Here is a 25,655-nt window from a genome sequence, read left to right as displayed (position 1 = left end):
AATTTGCTGGATTCATAATGGGATCCATCCCCTCCAATTGACAATAACAGCATATGGATTAAAAAAAAAAAAAAATCTCAATTATTGACTAATAGCAACCATTCTGAGGCTAATTTGACCATTCTTCACACTCAGAAGGTTATGATATGTATTTCACGTCCATGCGTTTTTTTTATTAGTATCTAATCTGAGTATCACAAATTGTAATTTTTTTTGTGTAACAAGTAAGTATTAATCATAAAAAAATGTGAACAATGTGTATATGAATAAATATTATTATTCATATGAAGCATATCTATGATGAATAGATGTTTTATATATATGGACAAATATAATTGTTAATATAAACATATACATTATGAATTAATGTTATTATTGACATGAAATATATATTATGAATATATATGTTTAGGAATATATGAATATATGGATAAATATAACTATTAATATAAAACATATACTATGAAAATATATATTTCATGAATATGAATATATATAAATAAATACAAGTGTACATATATAAATATGGTATATATATGTGGGTATGTATATGGAGATATGAAAAAATATATAATTCATATATGTAAATATATATATGAGAAAATATATATGAAAATATATATATTCATATATATGTAAATCATATATAAATAGATATGAATATGTATGTGAATATATACGAATAAATATAATTACTCATATACATGAAATATGCAGGCCTTGATGAGAAGACTGCAAAAGGCTGAAGCCCAAATCAGGGCAGCTCCTTTTGTCAGCGGCCTGGCTAAACAAAACAGGGGGAGCCGTGGCAGACGGTGCAGCTTGAGATGGAACAGCGCTCTCCCAAGACCTTGAAGGACCAGTGAATACTGGACCTCCCTTCGCTGTTCCCATACAAAACTTACTACAGGGATTAATTGGAGATGGCACGGAGCCAGCTGATTACTGGCATCTGCAAGGCCACGAATCCATAGGTGATGGGATAACCTTGTGTGTAATCACTTAGACTGTTGGCTCATTTAGCAACCATCTTAACGTGCTTTTTGCAAATAAGGAATTATATCCCAGACAGTACAGTATATAACTTGTATTTGATGCTCAAGAGAAGGTCTTTGGTACATTACACTTGAGTCCATGTGCATCATATGCTGCAATTTACCAACAACATCCTCTTCCTCCTTACATGTCTGGTTTTGCCAGACACCACACTCTCATTCCCAACCCCGTAAGGGAGCATGAAACTCCACTGCCTGGCATTGGAATGGATACACATTTCTACAAAAGAAACATTGTTCCTTTCTGGGTGTGGCTTCAGAGGCTCCCTTCGTGTCCAGAGAGTGATGGAACAAATGAAAGGAAGGAATGGAAGGAAGAGCAATGGAATTTATGGAAAAAAAGGAAGAAAAACAGAATAATAATAAAAAAGGATACAAATAAAAAAAGAAAAGAATAGGAAAAAGAGAAAGAGAAAGCAAAAGAGAAAGGAAAAGAGAAAGAGAAAGAGAAAGAGAAAGAGAAAGAGAAAGAGAAAGAGAAAGAGAAAGAGAAGGAGAAAGAGAAAGAGAAAGAAAAGGAAAAGAAGAGAAAGAGAAAAGAAAGAAAAGGAAAAGAAGAAAAAGAGAAAGGAAAAGCAAGAGAAAAAGAAAAAGGAATAGAGAAAAAGAATGAACAACCATAGTTAAATATGAGAGTTTTTATAACAATCTATGACCGAATATGTGCTCAAAACTGCCATGCATCAATTTCCTTCTGGCATCCAGACTGAGGAGTGAACAGCAGCAGATGGCCACAGTGACCCAGACTCTTGTGTCCACATAGCTGGTCAACATCGGAAGGGCCCCAAGGGCCTGGGAGGCCGTTTCACCTCTCCCGGGCTCTCCAGAGCCAGGAGCCCAGAGCCGACCAGTTCCATACGGAAGGTGACCGTGTGATTAAGGGCCTCGAAAATCTCTCTTATGAGGAAAGACTAAGCGAGAAGATTGAGAAGGGATCTTCTCCACATGGACAACTGGCTGAGGGGAGAATGTAAAGAGGATGGGGCAAACGTGTTCTCTGTGGTGCTGAGGGAAGGACACCTTCCCCCTGCATGTGGACACCTGGGCGGCTGCTGCACGCAGGGCCCAGCTGCACCCTGGGGACAAAGGTGCCTCTGGAAGCTGGTGCAGGGCAGAGAGCAGCTGTGGGAGACGCTCTGCCCTCGTGCGGCCCTGCAGCGCGGGGCCCTGCTCTTGGCAGCTCCTGCCTTCTCTGCGTGGCAGGGAGCTTGCAGCTTGCTTTGCTGCGCTCTGAGCCCTGCGCACAGGGAGGGCCCCTTGGCAAGGGCAGCTCCTCTGGCCCAGCGCTCACATGCAGTGCTCAGCACGGGCCTTCCTGGAGCTCTTTGTGCTGGAAATGGCAGGCAGCTCAGGCCAGGGAAAGGCTGGGAAGGGCTGTAGGCAGCGCAAGGACACAAGTGTCCCACAGTATGAGCAGAGCAAATGGGCCCTGCACAGGAAATGCCAGAGTCACTGTGGAGCTGGAGGACCTTCCTTGGTGACCTAGTCCCTGTTCCTGAGGCTGCCAAGTGTGTCCCCAAGGGGCTCGGAGAGGTCGGCCCTGCATCTCCAGACCCCATGTCCCTGGGGCACAACAGCTTCCCTTTGCCTGTGGCTTGGGCCTTATGGAGACATGTTGTGTGCGGCACCTGGAGAACTTGACAACTGCCCCGTGGTGGGGCTGCGGCTTCTTTCCCTTTGCACATCCTCAGGGCCACATGTGAATGGAAGTCCAGGAAGGAATTTTTTGCTGTTGCTCCCGTACCCCTGGTGCACACAGGGCTCCACACACAGACCTGCAGTGGGGATGGATTTTTGTGCCTGAGCTCGCTTGGAAAAATCAGGCAACATATGAGCAATGATACAGGAATATATATTTAAACAAGAACAAGAAAGAATAACAAAAACAACAATAATGACAACAATATCATTAACAGTAACGACAACAATACCAAAAACAATATAAACAATATCAACAACAACCAAAAACTACTGTGACGCTACATAGAAAAAAATCCACAAAAGAGTCCAGGGCCGGAGTCCTCATGCCCAGCGCTTCCAGGCAGCAGCCAGGGTGAAGGGGAGCTTGGTCTGCAAGGGAAAAGGAGGCGTGAGCAGGGCCGAGGAGCGGCTCGGGGGCTCCCGTGGAGCAGAGGCTCTTTGGCGGCTGCGCGGGCTCTTTGGCAGCAGCGCTGCCGTCATTGGTGCCCTGGCAGAGGCTTGGCGTGGCCAGCGCAGCCCAGAGGCCGGCAGAGGGGCTGAGGCAGCAGGTGCCCAGGCCTTGGGCGCTCCTGCGCCCTGTGCAGCTCTGCCCCGGCGCCGCGGCCCGCCAGAGCGCCCGCACACCTGGGCCAGGCTCCCGCGCGGCTGCTCCCCAAAGGCAGCGCGGAGCAGCGCCAAGGGGCCGGGCACAGCCCCAGCTCTGCCCGTGCAGCCGGCAGCAGGGACCATACCTGGGGGCTGCAGCCAGAGCTCTCCCAATCCATGGGTTCTTCTTGGCTGCAGCCAACCAGGCCACTGCTCCCCACAATCTGGAAGTGAGCAGGAGACCTTGGTGGGGATGGTGCGTGGGGAAGAGAAAGGACAAGGGCATCCCGTGGCTGCAAGGACTGTACCTGGCTGCTACCATAACTGAGCCACTCCATGGGCTCAGGATCATTTCCTGCATGTCCCCCATCCACATGCAGAGCCTGCAAGAGAAAAGGAGGTGTTTGCAGGGCAGGTCCAAGAGCTTGAAGGGTCTAGGCCAAGGACCCCTCTTTTGGCAGCAGGATGGAGGCGAGCAGTAAAGGATCGGGCCCAGCGCCAGCTCTACCCCATGCACCTGGCAATAGGGGTTATACCTGTAGGCCGCAGGAGGAGCTCTCCCACTCCATAGGCTCCACTTCGTCGGTCCAGTCAACCAGGCTGTGTGTTCGCGGAGTCTGAAAAAGAGCAGGAGAGCTTGTGGGGACGGTCATGGTGGCAGATGTGGCTCTGTGCGCGGGGCCTCGTGTCCCCTGCTTGCGCAGGGCAGGCAGTGCAAAGAGCCAGGGCGCCAGGCTCAGGCAGCAGTCCCCGAGGCCTTGGCCGCTCCTGGCCCTGGCGCAGCTCTGCCCCAGCACCCAGGCCTGCCAGAGCTCCCTGCCACCTCTGCCACCAGCCCTGCGGCTGCTCTCGCAGAGCCAAGCACCAGCCGTCCCCGCACAGCCTCTGCCTGCACGCACAGTACCTGCCCAGAGCTCTCCCAATCCATGTCCTCAACTGGAGAGTTGTCCATTTTTTTCACTGTCCTGACTCTGCAACGGAATGGAATTGTTTACATTTGCAGCCATAAGCACCACGTGTCGCGCAGTGGCTTTGTAGCCTCCCTTGGGAGGCATCGCGCAGGCTGCCCTGCAGCCCCGCAGCTCCCCTGCATCTTGTGGGCACCACGGGTGGCCCCTGGTGCTGCGCGGCCCTGCTGCTCACCTGGCCTTGCTGCTGCGTGGCCAGCGCTGGGGCCACTGTGAGGCGCAGCCCTGGGAAGCTTCCGTGTTCCCGTGGCGATAACTGCCCCTCTGGGATGTTCCAGTGCTGCGTGGGGGGAGGAGGGCAGCGGCAGGGGCCAGGGGGGCCGCTGTGAGGAAGGGTCTGCGTGTGCTGGACTCCCCCTGGCACTGCTGAGCCTGGCAGCAGAGAGCAGTGCGTGGCCTTGGGCTTGCTGGGTGCCAAGGAGGTCTCCTCACGATGCCCCATGGTGCTGCTGGTGGCTGCTTTCCCAGAGGCCGGGCTGCACTTGGGGCTCTGCTTACACCCCTGCAAGTAGCCTTGAATGCCTTCATCTTTCTTCCCTGCTCCACTCCTGCCCTTACAGCCCTATTTCCTAAAGAAGATTTTGTTTTCCATGGTCGAGACCTGTTCCTTGGTGGTGTAATGAGCACGAAGGGCAGTTGTGCCCTGGGGCCAGGTGTGCATGTCCTCAGCAGAGCCCTTGTGAGTTGGTGATGGTCTGGGAGCCCCTGGTGCGCTGCTGGGCTCCTTCTCTTGTCCTGCCGCGCACCTTGCAGGCGCCATGTGCTGTGGCTGAGAGCAGCCTTGGTGCAGCTCCTGCACTGCTGGCCCTGCCACGGCTTCCTAGGGCTGCAGAGGGCAGAGCAGGGACAAATGTGCCCTCAGCAGCAGCAAGGACCTGCAGCTGCTGTAGCTCTGCCCAGCACTGGGCTACAATGCTCACTTGCTAACGGAGATGAATTCCTTACACTCAGGTATGAACGGTAAAGCCAGGAGCAGATGGAGCAGGAGATCCTCCTCACGCAGGGGAAAACCCTCCAAAAGCAAGCAGCGCAATCCCTGCCACCAAAGTGCAGGTGCCCAGAGGAGCATCTTGCTGCTGGCAAGCTTGCTTGCTGGCATGCCACAAGGGGCTGCTGCTGGACAGAGAAACCTCCATCCTGGTCCCCAGATCTTGGCATCACTCATTCCAACGGAAATGCTCTTGGCATCTCTGACATCAAAAGCTCAGAAACAAGAACCCTGCTTATCCAGTGTCACCTTTTTCTAAGTAAAGACCAAACTTGGTAAATATGTTTTAAGTGAGTGATTTTCCCAAGTATGGAAACCTGTGCTGTGCTTGCTGAAGCCAAGGCACCCTCTCCTTTGAGCCTTTTGGTGCTGGGAATGCGATTGCATGCTGTGTGTTTGGGTCCAGTTTTATCCGGGGCGATGGGCCAGGAATTATAGAGCAGAGGGGATTTACCCTCCTCTCCCTCTGCCTCCCCCTTCCCCAAACACAGTCTCAGAATACGCAATTGGGATTGTGTCAAACCCTGGTTGCTTTGGTTCCAACAGCAGTTCAGCGGCACACAAAGAGTTAATTTATGGCATGAGAGTTTGGCCATGTGTGAAGAGGCCACTTGGCTTTTAGCAGAGGATCTCTAAGCCGTGCGCCTGTTCCTGTTCTGCTCACGGCGGCATCAGGGAGGCCGGTGCGCAGGACAGGAGCTGCTCCCTGGGGCAGTGCAGCCCCGCGGCGCAGGGGACAGGGACACTGCGCCCTGGGCACCTGTGCAGAGCAGGGGGGGTCTTTTCTCCCCTTTGGAAGCAGCTTGGGAAACAGCCAAATACAGGGGTGGAAAGCAGGTTTGGTTGAACTTCCCAGCAAGTGAACAAACTCCCAAGAGCTGAGTGCTTAGCTCTAGGTTAGGGGATCAAGTGCAGCACGGGCAGGTACCAGGACACGTAGCCTCTCTTCCCCCGCACACCTCAGCCCCAGCCCAGCGCCCTCCCGCCAGCAGCCCGTGTGCTTGCGGTGCGCTCCGCGAGCCGCCGTGCCGGCCTCTTGTGCAAGCGCTGTGGCCTCCAGGGCCTCCGCTCCAAGGAGCCCCATCTCTATTGAAGCCATGGATGAGAAGCCCTGTGTCCCTGTCCACGTGGACGTCCATGGGAAGCCGTTGCTGTCCTTGGACAGCACAGGGACACGCTGCCCTCACCAAACAGAGTCCCCACAGGGGGCTGCAGCACCCGCTCCCCACAGCCTCTGCAAGGGGCAGTGTGGGGCTGCTGGAGCAGCGCAGCAAGGTGTGCGGCCAAACGCACCCGTCTGCCAGCCAAGGCAGCCGCCCTCGCGCAGCGCCTCTCTGCAGGAGCACCGGGGCATGGCCTGGTACCAACTGCCGCCACCATGGTCAGGCCAAGCCCGGGATGCAGCTGCCACTCGTTCCTTCCCACCCATTTCAATTGCAGGGTTTTGGTGACATTCCAGAAAAAATATACTTTTTTGAGGAAATTGGGCTATAATTGGGCTATAAGCGCAGGAGGGAAGCAGGAAAGAAAGATCAAGACACTCAAGGCTGCTTGCAGGGGTGGAAGCAGAGCCCCACAGCCAAAGGGAAGCTGTCGCGCCCCAGGGATACAGGGCCTGGAGATGCAGGGCCGAGCTCCCTGAGTCTCTGGGGGACACAGGGCCCCGCAGGGCTGGGACACGCTCAGGGACTGTGTCGTATCGGGCAGTGTCCCTGGAGGCAGCTGGTGCAGAAATGGGCTGCTGCCAGGAAGGGCCCCGTGCTGGGGACCACGATGGAGGCTGCTCTGTCCCTTGCTGCTTGCAGGGGTGGAAGCAGAGCCCCAAGTGGAGTCCGGCCTCTGGGTAGGCAGCCGCCAGCAGCACCATGGGGCTGCGTGAGGAGCCCTCCTTGGCACCCAGCAAGCCCAAGGCCACGCACTGCTCTCTGCCGCCAGGCTCAGCAGTGCCAGGGGGAGTCCAGCACACGCAGACCCTTCCTCACGGCGGCCCCCCTGGCCCCTGCTACTGTCCTCCTCCCCCCACGGAGCACTGGAACATCCCAGAGGGGCAGTTATCGCCACGGGAACACGGATGCTTCCCAGGGCTGCGCCTCACAGTGGCCCCAGTGCTGGCCACGCAGCAGCAAGGCCAGGTGAGCAGCAGGGCCGTGCAGCACCAGGGGCCACCCGCGGTGCCCACAAGATGCAGGGGAGCTGCAGGGCTGCAGGGCAGCCTGCACGATGCCTCCCAGGGGAGGCACCAAAGCCACCGTGCGACACGGTGCTCATGCTGCAAAAGTAAACATTTCCATTCCATTGCAGAGTCAGTAGAGTGAAAAAAATGGAAAAAGAAGTAGTTGAAGAGATGGAGTGGGAAAGCTCTGTGCAGGTACTGTGCGCGCAGACAGAGGCTGCGCGGGGATGGCTGTCGTTTGGCTCTGCGAGAGCAGCCGCAGGGCTGGTGGCAGAGGTGGCAGGGAGCTCTGGCAGGCCTGGGTGCTGGGGCAGAGCTGCGCCAGGGCCAGGAGCGGCCAAGGCCTTGGGGGCTGCTGCCTGAGCCTGGCGCCCTGGCTCTGTGCACCGCCTGCCCCGCGCACGCAGGGGACACGAGGTCCCACGCACAGAGCCAGCGCTGCCACCATGACCGTCCCCACAAGCTCTCCTGCTCTCTTTCAGACTCTGGGAGCCCAAGGCCTGGGCAGCTGCAGTTGTGAGGAGCCCATGGAGTGGGAGAGCTCCAGCTGCAACATCCAGGTATTGCCCCAGCTTCTGGCAGCATCAGGAGATCTGGGGCTCATCTCGGCCCCTTCCCTCTTTACTCTTTCTGAAATTAGGAAGAGAGGTCCTAGGGACCAAGGAGCGCTGGCTCTGGATCCTGCCCTGCAAAGGCCTCTTGCTCTCTTGCAGGCTCCATGCATGAATGGGAGCTCCACAGGGGACCATCCTGAGCCAATGGAGTGGCTCAGTTATGGCAGCAGCCAGGTACAGTCCTTGCAGCCACTGGACGCCCTTGTCCTTCCCCTTTCGCACGCACCGTCCCCACCAAGGTCTCCTGCTCTCTTCCAGATGATGGGGAGCAGTGGCCTGGTCAGCTGCAGCACAGAGGAGCCCATGGACTAGGAGAGCTCCGGCTGCAGCCCCCAGGTATGGTCCCTGCTGCCGGCTGCACGGGCAGAGCTGGGGCTGTGCCCGGCCCCTTGGCGCTGCTCCGCGCTGCCTTTGGGGAGCAGCCGCGCGGGAGCCTGGCCCAGGTGTGCGGGCGCTCTGGCGGGCCGCGGCGCCGGGGCAGAGCTGCACAGGGCGCAGGAGCGCCCAAGGCCTGGGCACCTGCTGCCTCAGCCCCTCTGCCGGCCTCTGGGCTGCGCTGGCCACGCCAAGCCTCTGCCAGGGCACCAATGACGGCAGCGCTGCTGCCAAAGAGCCCGCGCAGCCGCCAAAGAGCCTCTGCTCCACGGGAGCCCCCGAGCCGCTCCTCGGCCCTGCTGATGCCTCCTTTTCCCTTGCAGACCAAGCTCCCCTTCACCCTGGCTGCTGCCAGGAAGCGCTGGGCATGAGGACTCCGGCCCTAGAATATTTTGTGGATTTTTATGTATGTAATTTCACAGTAGTTTTGATTGTTTTTGATATTTTTATATTGTTATTGATATTGTTGTTGTTACTGTTGTTAATATTATTGTTGTTATTGTTATTCTTTTTTGTTCTTGCTTAAATATATATTCCTGTATCATTTTTCATATGTTGCGTGTTTTTTCCATTCGAGCACAGGTGCAAAAAGTATCCCCACTGCAAGTGTGTCTGTGGAGCCCCAGGATTTCAGGCACCAGGAGCAGGGGGGCGACATTAAAAAGATCCCTCTGGGACTTCCCTTCACACGTGGCCCTGGGGATGTCCAAAGGGGAAGGAGCCCCAGCCCCACCGCGGGGCTGCTCTCCACTCTCCGGGTGCCGCACACAACGTGTCCCCGCAGGGCCCAAGCCACAGCCAAAGGGAAGCTGTCGCGCCCCAGGGATACAGGGCCTGGAGATGCAGGGCCGAACTCCACGAGTCTCTGGGGGACACAGGGCCCCGCAGGGCTGGGACACGCTCAGGGACTGTGTCGTATCGGGCAGTGTCCCCGGAGGCAGCTGGTGCAGAAATGGGCTGCTGCCAGGAAGGGCCCCTTGCTGGGGACCACGATGGAGGCTGCTCTGTCCCTTGCCAGCCCCAGGAACAGGGATCAGGTCATCAAGGAAGGTCCTGCAGCTCCACGGTGGCTCTGTGAAGGGCCCATTTGCTCTGCTCATACTGTGTGACACTCATGTCCTGCCTACAGCCCTTCCCAGCCTTTCCCTGGCCTGAGCTGCCTGCCATTTCCAGCACAAAGAGCTCCAGGAAGGCCCGTGCTGAGCACTGCATGTGAGCGCTGGGCCAGAGGAGCTGCCCTTGCCAAGGGGCCCTCCCTGTGCGCAGGGCTCAGAGCGCAGCAAAGCAAGCTGCAAGCTCCCTGCCACGCAGAGAAGGCAGGAGCTGCCAAGAGCAGGGCCCCGCGCTGCAGGGCCGCACGAGGGCAGAGCGTCTCCCACAGCTGCTCTCTGCCCTGCACCAGCTTCCAGAGGCACCTTTGTCCCCAGGGTGCAGCTGGGCCCTGCGTGCAGCAGCCGCCCAGGTGTCCACATGCAGGGGGAAGGTGTCCTTCCCTCAGCACCACAGAGAACACGTTGGCCCCATCCTCTTTACATTCTCCCCTCAGCCAGTTGTCCATGTGGAGAAGATCCCCTCTCAATCTTCTCGCTTCGTCTTTCCTCATAAGAGAGATTTTCGAGGCCCTTAATCACACGGTCACCTTCCGTATGGAACTGGTCGGCTCTGGGCTCCTGGCTCTGGAGAGCCCGGGAGAGGTGAAACGGCCTCCCAGGCCCTTGGGGCCCTTCCGATGTTGACCAGCTGAGTGGACACAAGAGTCTGGGTCACTGTGGCCATCTGCTGCTGTTCACCCCTCAGTCTGGATGCCAGAAGGAAATTGATGCACAGCAGTTTCAAGCACATATTCAGTCATAGATTATTATAAAAACTTTCACATTGAACTATTGTTGCTCATTCTTTTTCTCTATTCCTTTTCCTTTTCCTTTTCTTTTTCCTTTTCCTTGTCCTTTCCCTTTTACTTGTCATTTCCCTTTTCCTTTCTCTTTCTCTTTTTCCTATTCTTTTCTTTTTTTTTATTCGTATCCTTTTTATTGTTATTCTTTTTTTCTCATTTTTTTTCCATTACTTTCATTACTCTTCCTTCCTTTCCTTCCTTTCATTCCTTCCATCGCTCTCTGGACATGAAGGGAGCCTCTGAAGCCACACCCAGAAAGGAACAATGTTTCTTTTGTAGCAATGTGTATCCATTCCAGTTCCAGGCAGTGGAGTTTTATGTTCCCTTATGGAGTTGGGAATGAGAGTGTGGTGTCTGGCAAAACCAGACATGTAAGGAGGAAGAGGATGTTGTTGGCAAATTGCAGCATATGATGCACATGGACTCAAGTGTAATGTACCAAAGACCTTCTCTTGAGCATCAAATACAACTTATATACTATACTACCCTGGATATAATTCCTTATTTGCAAAAAGCATGTGAAGATGGTTGCTAAATGAGCCAACAGTCTAACTGATTACACACAAGGTTATCCCATCAGCTATGCATTTGTGGCCCTGCAGATGCCAGTAATCAGCTGGCTCCGTGCCATCTCCAATTACTCCCTGAAGTAAGTTTTGCATGGGAACAGCGAAGGGAGGTCCAGTATTCACTGGTCCTTCAAGGTCATGGGAGAGCGCTGTTCCATCTCAAGCTGCACCGTCTGCCACGGCTCCCCCTGTTTTGTTTAGCCAGACGGCTGACAAAAGGAGCTGCCCTGATTTGGGCTTCAGGCTTTTTCGCTCTTCTCATCTAGGCCTGCATATTTCATTTATATGTGTAATTAAATGTATTCAGATATATTCACATATCTATTCATATCTATTCATATATGATTTTATATATGAATATATATATATTTGCATATATATATCCTCATATATATTTTTATATATATGAATTATATATTTTTCATATCTCCATGTACATACCCATATAAATACCTTATTTATATATGCACACTTGTATTTATTTATATATATTCATATTCATGAACTATATATATTCATAGTATATATGCTTTATATTAATAGTTATATTTATCCATATATTTTTATATCCATAATATATGTTTCATAATAACATTTATGCATAATATATATGTTTATATTAATAATTATATTTGTCCATATACATATGACATATATATTCATAATATATATGCTTCATATTAATAATAATATTTATTCATATACACATTCTTCGCTTTGTGATTAGTACTTACTTGTTACACAAAAAAAAACACTACAATTTGTGATACTCAGATTAGATACCAATAAAAACACACGTGGATGTGAAATGCGTACCATAACCTTCTGAGTGTGAAGAATGGTCAAATTAGCCTCAGAATGGTTGCTATTGGTCCAAAATTGAGAAACTTTTTTTTTTTTTAATCCGTATGCTATTATTGTCAATTGGAGGGGATGGATCCCATTATGAATCCAGCAAATTTGTGTGAAGGTTATAGGTATACTCATCACACATACAAACATCCATAATATTCTATATTGCATATCTATATTAATCATACAAGTTAAAAGCACAAATTACTAATTATATAGGTTGAGATCAATGCACATAAAAGCATAAACTATTAATTATATAGGTTAAGATCAATGTACATAGCAGAATAAAATTGCAAACATCACCACATCTATTCCCTACTGCACCAAATGTTGAAAAATGATTCATGATTCACTCCAATGGCTCATTGGTTTTCGACTCCTGTGCTTGGCTGCAATTCTCCTGTGGCTGTGACTCCTCTGTCGTCAAGTAAGGCTTTACAGTTTTTGCTGGTAACCAGCGAGGACCTGTGGGAAGAAGAACACATGCATATCCCCTTCCCCACGTTATTAGTTCTACGGGGTCGGTCCATTGTGACTCCCCACATTCTTTATACCATACCTTTGGTTGAGCCACAAATGGAGGGACCCTCCCGAATTGTTGGGCAGCTGCTGTTGTAAATAACTGATGATCAGAATGATTCAAAAAATTAAGTACATATAATGCTTTGTCTAACTGTTCCTGTGGAGTAACACGGTCCATAGGTTTTCTTCTTTTTTATTTATGTGTCATAGCCTTGAGAGTCCCATGGACATATACGATAATGGCTTTTCCAGTGAGAGAATGCAGGATACCAGTAACATGTTGTATATCCCAGTGTTGCAGTAAAATAGATATTGTTTGTGAAACATAAGCAGGACCATTATCATTTTTAATTCTTTTCAGAAGGCCCATAGCAGCAAAACATCTTAACCAGTGGCATTTCACATCGTGTGCCTTTTCTCCCGTATGTGCAGAGTCTACCAGACACCCTGAGAAGGTTTCCACGCCAGCATGCACAAAACGCAGTCGGCCCCATGTCCATATATGTGTGACATCGCTCTGCCACAACTCATTAGCTTGTAAACCTCAAGGGTTCACTCCTGTATATGATGATACTGGTGTGATACATTGTAAGACTGGTGTAACAGCTTATGTCGTGGGGGTGTATAATGTATCTCATTTAAATAATCAGCCAGAGTGGCTTGCGTCCATAAGAATTCCCTATTTAATACCACAAAGTCGTCTTTAGTCAGTCGCAAATAAACAGCACCAGGATAACTACAATAACTACATTGCAAGCACACATACCAGAGTCATTAAACACAGTCTGGTCATAAATTTCATTAATTAGCATGCATTTACACATTGGTCTACAACACACACATCCTTTCCCTGCATAAGCTAATGCAGTTTTATTATTACTCTATGGATTGATCTCAAAATGACACACGCTCTCCTTGGTATCAAGGCAAACTTTGCTCGCCTTAAGGGCATCATCTTCGCATATGAACTCCAGCTCTGATACTAAAACACAGGCTTCTAAATCTATCAATTGCCATTTTTTACCATTTTTTTTCAGACACACTTGCCCACATTCAGTGGTCCAGGGAATGGGGGGGAGAGAGGGACGTGGGTGTTTAGAGCACAGATTCGTTGGTGTTAATTTCCAGGGCTACAATGGGGTAAACCTTCTCAATGGTGACATCCGCCACTGTCCGTGCGTTAGTGATGACTGTGCTGAGGACCTGGTCATGGGTGAAGGTCACAGGTCTCCACCATGCTTGAAGCTGTTGTTCTTCCTCCAAGCCCTCAGAGCTAAGGTCAAACGGATCATCACTTGGGGGGTCAGCCACCCCCTCATATGGTGGTGCTCACGGTGGTGGTGTTTCTTTCTGGTCACTCTTATCACTCGAAGGGGCTCCCCGCTGCCTTTAGGGTAAGCATCATCTGCCACCAGGTGGTCACACGTTTTACTGCAGCTGCATCACCATCTGCCATCACCTCCTTAAGGCAATTTCCGAGATCTTCCCACACCTCTTGCTGGAATGGTCCTTCTTTTGGAAAGATAGGTGCCTTATCCTGGTTCCATTCTAAGAGAGTTGTTAGGTGTTTCCTGGAGACTTCCCGGTTCTGCTTGCACATCATGTGCTGCAGCACATCCAGGCTGTGTTTCTGCTCTTGAGACATTCCACCTCCCAGGGTTCCCAGGCCGCTCACATGATGGGTGCACACTGCAGCTCTTTCTGCTCCGTTCTTGGTTCACCTGGACTGCGCTGACGGGTTCAGACTGCGTGAGCTTCCTGCCTGTTCATGCCCCACATTGGGCTCCATTTGCAGCATATGATGTGCATGGACTCCAGTGTAATGCACCAAAGACCTTTTATTGAACATCAGATACAACTTATATACCATACTGTCCTGAATATAATTCCTTATTTGCAGAAAGCATGCAAAGACGGTTGCTAAATGAGCCAGCATTCTAACTAATTACGCGCAAGATGATCCCATCAGCTATGGATTCGTGGCCTGGCACGTGCCAGTAGCAGGCTGACTCCGTGCCATCTACAGTTACTCCCTGAAGTAAGTTTTGCATGGGAATAGCGAAGGGAGAACAGTATACACTGCTCCTTCAAGGTCATGGGAGAGCGCTGTTCCATCTCAAGCTGCATCGTCTGCCACAGCCAATGAGCTGGAAGGCAGCACTGCCAGGCCCAGTGGGAGTCGCGCGGCACATGGGGAGCAGCTGAGTGCGCCCAACAGCCTGGCTCATTGCGGCCAATGACCACCTGCAGGGACCAGCCCTCACGCACATGCTCGCCCCAGTCCTGCTTCACTGCTTTAGCCCTCTCTTCAGCTTCTCCCAAAGAAGATGTCCTGCTTCTGCTGCATCTCTGCATGGCTCTTGCTTTGGGAGACAGGCCAAGAGGGCAGCCTCAGATCCTGAAGGAACCACAGGTGTCCCAAGCAGGGCATGATGTTCACTCCTTCCAGCAGCATGGAACATAGGGATACACTGGGCCTTGGAAGCAAAGCACCAGCAGTACCTGACCTGCAGCACCACCAAGGCCAGGGGAAAGGAGGAGAGCAGCTTTGGCACAAACTGACCTCTCTTCAGGCCCCTCAGGCACAACAAAAGGCACCCACCCATATCCTCATCTTCCACAGCTGCAGGGAGCAAGGGCCTCCTTTGGCCCCATTGCCATATGCAGCAAGCCAGCAGGGCTGCAGCTTCCCAAGCAAGGCCACTGCAGCCCTGCACAGACCACAACGGGCACTGCGCTCGCACCCGGCAGCGAGCAGTCCTGACGCACAGTGCGAGCAGGCTCCTGCCGGCCTCTTGGCACAGCTTGCTGAGCACACCTCTGTGCTCACACACAAAATCTCTATCAACAACACACTTTTCTCCTCAGGTCTAGGGTAATCCACTCGCCCTACTCAACTTCGTCCCTCCACCAATACATGTTGAATGGGCAAGTAAAAAGGCACATACGGACACTGATGCAGAAAGAACATATGCTGGAATTTGCATGTATTTTCAAGGACTGCTCAAACAGGAAACTGGAAAGTCTTGCAGAGGCATCTACTGACAGTGCACAACTCGACTTTCTCATGGTGCAAGGAGCAGAGTATCTTATGGAACTTGCCTGCAGATTCTGAAAGGATCACCTTATGAGGATGACCATATCACAGTCATGCCTTCTTCCTCTTGAAGGTATACATAACAGGGTCTAGCAGTGAGAAGCTGAGCAGGGATGAGGAATGACATCTGACCAAGTCCTAAGGCTAAACCACGAGAATCCCTCACCTCCCCTCAAGTAGCACAACTAATCTCTCTACTGTATTTATAGCATTCCCTTGTGAAGAGAACAATCCCCTTTCCTTCCAAATGGCCACAAGTGCATGCACAACCCCAAAGGTATATTTCAAGTCACATAGATATTGGCCCACTTTCCTCCAGGTAACTCCAGAGTCTGTGTTAAAACACGCAATTCGGCTTTCTGAGGTGATGTATTTATGGTCCATGGTCCTTGCTTCTTTCTTCTTTGTTCACAACATGGAGCTTTTTGTACATTTTCTACAACTAGATATATATAAACCACTCTTTGAATGATAGCCCTTAGATCTTGTCCTCTGATTGCCTTTTTCTTAAAGACTTTGCCCCTGCCTTTAATTCCACTCTTCCCGGTGAAACACCACTGGCCACAGGCCTTCAACTAGATTCAGCACCGCTGATAGCAACTCTTTAAGCTTTGCCATCCAGCCAGTTCTTGATCGACGCACTCTGCACTTAACCAAATCAAACTGCCTGAGCTTCCCAGCATCCCTACAACAATGTTACAGGAGACGATGGGAATGAGAAGCTTATTTCACAGCCCAGCTTTTACAAACAAGCATTCCTGCCTTTTAAAAAAATTTTAAGTCAATCACTGCAGACAATAGCAGCTTCTCTGGCGCAGGGGAGGTTACCTTCTCCATATCTCATTGACTTTACCAAAGGCGAAAACAGGGAGCACACGAGATTCTTCCCCTCCACTGCTTAGCATGACTGCAGGCAGCACATCCCTCCTGCACCTGCAAACACCACTTCCCAGAAAGGGACCCAGTAGAGACACACATATGTAAAGCTGCTGACAAACATGCCAGGGCAACACAAGTGGTGAGAGAGGGCTGTAGCTGGGCACGGAATAAACACATTGCTTGCAAGGGCCTGTGTACCCAGGTCGAGGGGCAGAGGAGCCGCAGCTTCTCTGCAAGCAGCCTGCATGGGGCAAGGGCTTCCCAGCGCCTTTCCTGCCGATGGGAGCACTGCGCACGCCTGGGCTCTGCAGGCGTCACGCGCGCAGGCAAGGGGGCTCCCAGCACTTGCCCTCACAGCCACGGGGCTGAGCTGGCTGCCCAGCCCTCTGCTCGCGCCTCCCTCCAGGGAACACTGCTCTGCTTCACACTTCCCCTCCAGCATTCCCAGGGCAGCAGACAAATGCCTGCCGGCAATTCCCCACACTACCAGCCCTGCGGCTGCTTGGGAGCCACCCAGAGCCCTCCGCGCACCTCTGGCACCAGCCCCTTCCCAGTAGCGGCGCTCTGCCTCGCAGGGGCACTGCGGCATGCTAGCAAGCAAGGTTAGCCAACAGCAAGATGCTCCTCTGGGCTCCAGCACTTTGTTGGCAGGGGTTGTGCTGCTTGCTTTTGGAGGGTTTTCACCAATGTGAGGACTAACCTGATGGCACCTTACCCAAAGGCACCTTACCTGTCCTTACTCAAAGGCTGGGAATTCACCTCTGTTAGCAAGTGAGCATTGTAGCCCAGTGCTGGGCAGAGCTGCAGCAGCTGCAGCTCCCTGCTGCTGCTGAGGGCACATTTGTGTCTGCTCTGCCCTCTGCAGCCCTAGGAAGCCGTGGCAGGGGCAGCAGTGCAGGAGCCGCACCAAGGCTGCTCTCAGCCACAGCACATGGCGCCTGCAAGGTGCATGGCAGGACAAGAGAAGGAGCCCAGCAGCACCAGGGGCTCCCAGGCCACCACCAACTCACAAGGGCTCTGCTGAGGACATGCACACCCGGCCCTGGGCACAACTGCCCTTTGCACTCATTGCACTGCCAAGGAACATGTCTCGACCATGGAAAAGAAAGCTGTCTCAAGTCCATCAGGCTGTAAGGGCAGGAGTGGAGCAGGGAAGAAAGATGAAGGCATTCAAGGCTGCTTGCAGGGGTGTAAGCAGAGCCCCAAGTGGAGTCCGGCCTCTGAGCAGGCAGCCGCCAGCAGCACCATGGGGCTGCGTGAGGAGCCCTCCTTGGCACCCAGCAAGCCCAAGGCCACACACTGCTCTCTGCTGCCAGGCTCAGCAGTGCCAGGGGGAGTCCAGCACACACAGACCCTTCCTCACGGTGGCCCCCCTGGCTCCTGCCGCTGCCCTCCTCCCCCCACGCAGCAGTGGAACATCCCAGAGGGGCAGTTATCGCCACGGGAACACGGAAGCTTCCCAGGGCTGCGCCTCACAGTGGCCCCAGTGCTGGCCACGCAGCAGCAAGGCCAGGTGAGCAGCAGGGCCACGCAGCACCAGGGGCCACCCGTGGTGCCCACAAGATGCAGGGGAGCTGCGGGGCTCCAGGGTAGCCTGTGCGATGCCTCCCAGGGGAGGACAGAAAGCCACTGTGCGACACTTGGTGCTCATGGCTGCAAATGTAAACAATTCCATTCCGTTGCAGACTCAGGAGAGTGAAAGTAAATGGCTAACACTGAAGTTGAGGACATGGAGTGGGAAAGCTCTGTGCAGGTACTGTGCGCGTAGGCAGAGGCTGCGTGGGGACGGCTGGCGTTTGGCTCTGTGAGAGCAGCCGCAGGGCTGGTGGCAGAGGTGGCAGGGAGCTCTGGCAGGACTGGGTGCTGGGGCAGAGCTGCGCCAGGGCCAGGAGCGGCCAAGGCCTCGGGGGCTGCTGCCTGAGCCTGGCGCCCTGGCTCTGTGCACCGCCTGCCCTGCACATGCAGGGGACACGAGGCCCCATGCACAGAGCCAGCGCTGCCACCATGATCATCCCCACAAGCTCTCCTGCTCTCTTCCAGACTGCAAACACACAACGACTGGCTGGCTGCAAGGATGAGGAGCCAATGGAGTGGGAATACTCCAGCTCTGCCCTTCAGGTATTGAACCCTGCAGCCGGCTGCAACGGAAGATTTGGGGTTGAGCCTGGACTCTTCCTACTTACCTGCTTCTCACTGCATAAGGAGAGATCCTGGGTCCAGACACTTCCAGCTCTCGGTCCTGCCCTGCAAACGCCTCCTTCTCTCTTGCAGGCGCGTCATATGGACAGAGGGCCGGCAGGGAATGATCCTGAGGCCATGGAGTGGCTCAGCTATGGCAGCAGCCAGGTACAGCCCCCGCAGCCACTGGATGCCCTTTCCTTCCTCTTCCCCATGCAACATCGCCACCAAGGTCTCTTGCTCTCTTCCAGATGATGGGGAGCAGTGGCCTGGTCGGCTGCAGCACAGAGGAGCCCATGGACTGGGAGAGCTCCGGCTGCAGCCCCCAGGTATGGTCCCTGCTGCCGGCTGCACGGGCAGAGCTGGGGCTGTGCCCGGCCCCTTGGCGCTGCTCCGCGCTGCCTTTGGGGAGCAGCCGCGCGGGAGCCTGGCCCAGGTGTGCGGGCGCTCTGGCGGGCCGCGGCGCCGGGGCAGAGCTGCACAGGGCGCAGGAGCGCCCAAGGCCTGGGCACCTGCTGCCTCAGCCCCTCTGCCGGCCTCTGGGCTGCGCTGGCCACGCCAAGCCTCTGCCAGGGCACCAATGACGGCAGCGCTGCTGCCAAAGAGCCCGCGCAGCCGCCAAAGAGCCTCTGCTCCACGGGAGCCCCCGAGCCGCTCCTCGGCCCTGCTGATGCCTCCTTTTCCCTTGCAGGCCAAGCTCCCCTTCACTCTGGCTGCTGCCAGGAAGTGCTGGGCATGAGGACTCCGGCCCTGGACTCTTTTGTGGATTTTTTTCTATGTAGCGTCACAGTAGTTTTTGGTTGTTGTTGATATTGTTTATATTGGTTTTGGTATTGTTGTTGTGACTGTTAATGATATTGTTGTCGTTATTGTTGTTTTTGTTATTCTTTCTTGTTCTTGTTTAAATATATATTCCTGTATCATTGTTCATATGTTGCCTGTTTTTTCCAAGCGAGCTCAGGCACAAAAAACCATCCCCACCGCAGGTCTGTGTGTGGAGCCCTGTGTGCACCAGGGGCACGGGAGCAACAGCAATAAATTCCTTCCTGGACTTCCATTCACATGTGGCCCTGGGGATGTGCAAAGGGAAAGAAGCCTCAGCCCCACCACGGGGCAGGTGTCAAGTTCTCCAGTTGCCGCACACAACGTGTCTCCATAAGGCCCAAGCCACAGGCAAAGGGAAGATGTTGTGCCCCAGGGACATGGGCTCTGGAGATGCAGGGCCGACCTCTCCGAGCCCCTGGGGGACACACTTGGCAGCCCGAGGAACAGGGACCAGGTCACCAAGGAAGGTCCTCCAGCTCCACAGTGACTCTGGCATTTCCTGTGCAGGGCCCATTTGCTCTGCTCATACTGTGGGACACTCGTGTCCTGCCTACAGCCCTTCCCAGCCTTTCCATGGCCTGAGCTGCCTGCCATTTCCAGCACAAAGAGCTCCAGGAAGGCCCATGCTGAGCACTGCAGGTGAGCGCTGGGCCAGAGGAGCTGCCCTTGCCAAGGGGCCCTCCCTGTGCGCAGGGCTCAGAGCGCAGCAAAGCAAGCTGCAAGCTCCCTGCCACGCAGAGAAGGCAGGAGCTGCCAAGAGCAGGGCCCCGCGCTGCAGGGCCGCACGAGGGCAGAGCGTCTCCCACAGCTGCTCTCTGCCCTGCACCAGCTTCCAGAGGCACCTTTGTCCCCAGGGTGCAGCTGGGCCCTGCGTGCAGCAGCCGCCCAGGTGTCCACATGCAGGGGGAAGGTGTCCTTCCCTCAGCACCACAGAGAACACGTTTGCCCCATCCTCTTTACATTCTCCCCTCAGCCAGTTGTACATGTGGAGAAGATCCCCTCTCAATCTTCTCGCTTCGTCTTTCCTCATAAGAGAGATTTTCGAGGCCCTTAATCACACGGTCACCTTCCGTATAGAACTGGTCGGCTCTGGGCTCCTGGCTCTGGAGAGCCCGGGAGAGGTGAAACGGCCTCCCAGGCCCTTGGGCCCTTCCGATGTTGACCAGCTGAGTGGACACAAGAGTCTGGGTCACTGTGACCGTCTGCTGCTGTTCACTCCTCAGTCTGGATGCCAGAAGGAAATTGGTGCATGGCAGTTTTGAGCACGTATTTGGTCATAGATTATTATAAAAACTCTCATATTTCACTAGGGTTGCTCATTCTTTTTCTCCATTCCTTTTTCTTTTTCTTTTTCTTTTTCTTTTTCTTTTTCTTTTTCTTTTTCTTTTTCTTTTTCTTTTTCTTTTTCTTTTTCTTTTTCTTTTTTTTTCTTTTTCTTTTTCTTTTTCTCTTTCTTTTCCTTTCTCTTTTACTTTTTCTTCTTTTCTTTCTCTTTCTCTTTCTCATTCTCTTTCTCTTTCTCTTTCTTCTTCTCTTTCCCTTTCTCTTTTCCGTTCTTGTTCTCATTCTTGTTCTCGTTCTCTTTTCCTTTCTATTTTCCATTCTCTTTTCCTTTCTTTTTCTCTTTTTCCTACTATTTTCTTTTTTTTATTTGTATACTTTTTTATTATTATTCTGTTTTTCTTCCTTTTTTTCCATTACTTTCATTACTCTTCTTTCCATTCCTTCCTTTCATTTGTTCCATCACTCTCTGGACACGAAGGGAACCTCTGAAGCCACACCAAGAAAGGAACAATGTTTCTTTTGTAGAAATGTGTATCCATTCCAGTGCCAGGCAGTGGAGTTTCTTGCTCCCTTCTGGAGTTGGGAATGAGAGTGTGGTGTCTGGCAAAACCAGACATGTAAGGAGGAAGAGGATGTTGTTGGCAGATTGCAGCATATGATGCACGTGGAATCCAGTGTAATGTACCAAAGAACTTCTCTTGAGCAACAAATACAACTTATATACCGTACTGTCCTCGATATAATTCCTTATTTGCAAAAAGCACGTGAAGATGGTTGTTAAATGAGCCAACAGTCTAACTAATTACATGCAAGGTTATCCCATCAGCTATGCATTTGTGGCCTTGCAGATGCCAGTAATCAGCTGGCTCCGTGCCATCTCCAATTACTCCCTGCAGTAAGTTTTGCATGGGAACAGCGAAGGGAGGTCCAGTATTCACTGGTCCTTCAAGGTCATGGGAGAGCGCTGTTCCATCTCAAGCTGCACCGTCTGCCACGGCTCCCCCTGTTTTGTTTAGCCAGACTGCTGACAAAAGGAGCTGCCCTGATTTGGGCTTCAGGCTTTTGCAGTCTGCTCATCAAGGCCTGCATATTTCATGGATATGAGTAATTATATTTATTCATATGTATTCACATATATATTCATATCTATTCATATATGATTTACATATATATGAATATATATATTTTCATATATATTTTCTCATATCTCCATATACATACCCATATATATATACCTTATTTATATATGTACACTTGCATTTATATATATATATATCTTCATACTCATGAAGTATATATATTCATAGTATATATGTTTTATATTAATAGTTATATTTATCCATATATTCATACATATATATTCGTAATATATGTTTCATGTTAATAATAAAATTTATTCATAATGTATATGTTTATATTAATAATTATATTTGTCCATATATATAAAACATATCTATTCATAATATATATGCTTCATATGAATAATAATATTTATTCATATACACATTGTTCACTTTTTTATGATTAATACTTACTTGTTACACAAAAAAAATACATTACAATTTGTGATACTCAGATTAGGTACTAATAAAAAAAATGCATGGATGTGAAATGCATATCATAACCTTCTGAGTGTGAAGAATGCTCAAATTAGCCTCAGAATGCTTGCTATTAGTCAATAATTGAGAAAATTTTTCTTTTTTTTTTAATCCATATGCCATCATTGTCAATTGGAGAGGATAGATCCCACTATGAATCCAGTAAATTTGTGTGAAGGTTATAGGTATACTCATCACACATAAAAACGTCCATAATATTCTATATTGGATATCCATATTAATCATACAGGTTAAAAGCATAAACTACTAATTATATAGGTTGAGACCAATGCACATACATAAAAGCATAAGCTGTTAATTATAAAGGTTAAGACAAATGTACATAACAGAATAAAATTGCAAACATCACCACATCTATTCCCTACTGCACCAAATGTTGAAAAATGTTTCATGATTCACTCCAACGGCTCATTGGTTTTCGACTCCTGTGCTTGGCTGCAATTCTCCTGTGGCTGTGACTCCTCTGTCGTCAAGTAAGGCTTTACAGTTTTTGCTGGTAACCAGCGAGGACCTGTGGGAAGAACACACACGTATCACCTTCCCAATGTTATTAGTTCTACGGGGCTGGTCCATTGAGACTCCCCACATTCTTTATACCATACCTTTGGTCGAGCCACAAATGGAGGGACCCTCCCAAATTGTTGGGCAGCTGCTGTTGCAAATAACTGATGATCAGAACGATTCAAAAAATTAAATACTTATAATGCTTTGCCTAACTGTTCCTGTAGAGTAACATGGTCCATAGGATTCCTTCTTTTTTGTTTATTTATCGTAGCCTTGAGAGTCCCATGGACACATTCAATAATGGCTTGTCCAGTGAGAGAATGCAGGATACCAGTAACATGTTGTATACCCCAGTGTTGTAGTAAAGTAGATATCGTTTGTAAAACATAAGCAAGGCCATTATCATTTTTAATTCTTTTCAGAAGGCCCATAGCAGCAGAAAATCAGTGGTGTTTCACAAAGTGTGCCTCTTCTCCCGTATGTGCAGAGGCTACCAGACCCCCTGAGAAGGTTTCCACGCTAACATGCACATAATGCAGTCGGCCCCATGTCCATATATGTGTGATATCGCTCTGCCACAACTCATTAGCTTGTAAACCTCAAGGGTTCACTCCTGTATGTGATGATACTGGTGTAATACGTTGACAGTCAGGGCATGCAAGGACAATTTCCATGGCTTGCTCTTGGGACAGAGGAAATTGTTTATGCAAGGAAGAGGCCTTTTGATGAAAGAAGTCGTGAGATAATTGGGCTTGCTCAAAACTGCATGGCAGTACTGCTGCCATAGCATTTCTTTCAGTTATTGCTCCTAGTAGAGTGGTATGGAACCGTATATCCGTTTTAAAATATAAACGTACACGATTTTAAAGCAGCGTAGCTAACTTCAGTAGCAAGGGAAAAAGTTGTTTGTTAGTGACCTCTTTTATCATTGTATCTTCAATGTGTTGAGCAATACCTACAACATATGCAGAATCTGCAACAACATTGAGTGGTCCAGGTGAAAGCAATTCAATGGCATGCAAGGCCGATAGTTCAACAGTTTGTGTGGATCCTTCAACCATTAAAATAGACGATTGCCAGTATAACGAATCTGTTCGTCTCCATACAACCAGAGCTCTATGTGTTTTCCCTGATCCGTCCAGAAACAATGTATGTGCACCTTTAACGGGAACAGGAACACATGGGATCCTTGGCTGCAATGCAGTTTGAGAGAGGGAACGTAACAGCTTATGTCGTGGGGGTGTATAATGTATCTCATTTAAATAATCAGCCAGAGCGCCTTGCGTCCATAAGAATTTCCTATTTAATACCACAAAGTCGTCTTTAGTCAGCCGCAAATAAACAGCACCAGGATAACTACAATAACTACATTGCAAGCACACGTATTAGAGTCATTAAACACAGTCTGGCCATAAATTTCATTAATTAATTAGCAAGCATTTACACATTGGTCTACAACACACACATCCTTTCCCTGCATAAGCTAGTGCTGTTTTATTATTACTCTATGGATTGATCTCAAAATGGCACACGCCCTCCTTGGTATCAAGGCAAACTTTGCTCGCCTTAAGGGCATCATCTTCACATTTGAACTCCAGTCCCGATACTAAAACACAGGCTTCTAAATCTATCAATTGCCGTTTCTTATCATTTTTTATCAGACACACTTGCCCACATTCAGTGGTCCGGGGAATGGGGGGGAGAGAGGGACGTGGGTGTTTAGAGCACAGATTCGTTGGTGTTAATTTCCAGGGCTACAATGGGGTAAACCTTCTCAATGATGGCATCTGCCACTGTCCGTGCGTTAGTGATGACTGCGCTGAGGACCTGGTCATGGGTGAAGGTCACAGGTCTCCACCATGCTTGAAGCTGTTGTTCTTCCTCCAGACCCTCAGGGCCAAGGCGAAACGGATCATCACTTGGGGGGTCAGCCACCCCCTCATATGGTGGTGCTCACGGTGGTGGTGTTTCTTTCTGGTCAGTCACTCGGAGGGGGCCTCCCGCCACCTTCAGGGTAAGCATCATCTGCCACCAGGTGGTCAATCGTTTTACTGCAGCTGCAACACCATCTGCCATCGCCTCCATAAGGCAAATTCCGAGATCTTCACACACCTCTCGCTGGAATGGGCCTTCTTTTGGAAAGATAGGTACCTTTTCCTGGATCCATTCTAGCAGAGTTGTTGGGTGTTTCCTGGAGACTTCGCGGTTCTGCTTGCACTTCATGCACTGCAGCACATCCAGGCTGTGTTTCTGCTCTTGAGACATTCCACCTCCCAGGGTTCCCAGGCCGCTCACATGATGGGTGCACACTGCAGCTCTTTCTGCTCCGTTCTTGGTTCACCTGGACTGCGCTGACGGGTTCACACTGCGTGAGCTTCCTGCCTGTTCATTGGGCTCCATTTGCAGTGTATGATGTGCATGGACTCAAGTGGAATGCACCAAAAACCTTTTATTGAGCATCAGATACAACTTACATACCGTATTGTCCTGAATATAATTCCTTATTTGCAAAAAGCAGGCAAAGACGGTTGCTAAATGAGCCAACAGTATAACCAATTACGCGCAAGATTATCCCATCAGCTATGGATTCGAGACCCTGCAGATGCCAGTAACAAGCTGACTCCATGCCATCTCCAGTTACTCCCTGAAGTAGGTTTTGTATGGAAACAGCGAAGGGAGAACAGTATACACTGCTCCCTCAAGGTCATGGGAGAGCGCTGTTCCATCTCAAGCTGCACCGTCTGCCACAGCCAATGAGCTGGAAGGCAGCACTGCCAGGCCCAGTGGGAGTCGCGCGGCACATGGGGAGCAGCTGAGTGCGCCCAACAGCCTGGCTCATTGCGGCCAATGACCACCTGCAGGGACCAGCCCTCACGCACATGCTCGCCCCAGTCCTGCTTCACTGCTTTAGCCCTCTCTTCAGCTTCTCCCAGAGAAGATGTCCTGCTTCTGCTGCATCTCTGCATGGCT

This window comes from Tinamus guttatus, unplaced genomic scaffold (genome assembly GCF_059628265.1).
Source record: "Tinamus guttatus ecotype Peru unplaced genomic scaffold, ASM5962826v1 Tinamus_guttatus_pri_ptg000616l, whole genome shotgun sequence".
In the NCBI taxonomy this organism is placed as follows: Eukaryota; Metazoa; Chordata; class Aves; order Tinamiformes; family Tinamidae; genus Tinamus; species Tinamus guttatus.
Note: the sequence above shows the minus strand (reverse complement) of the source record.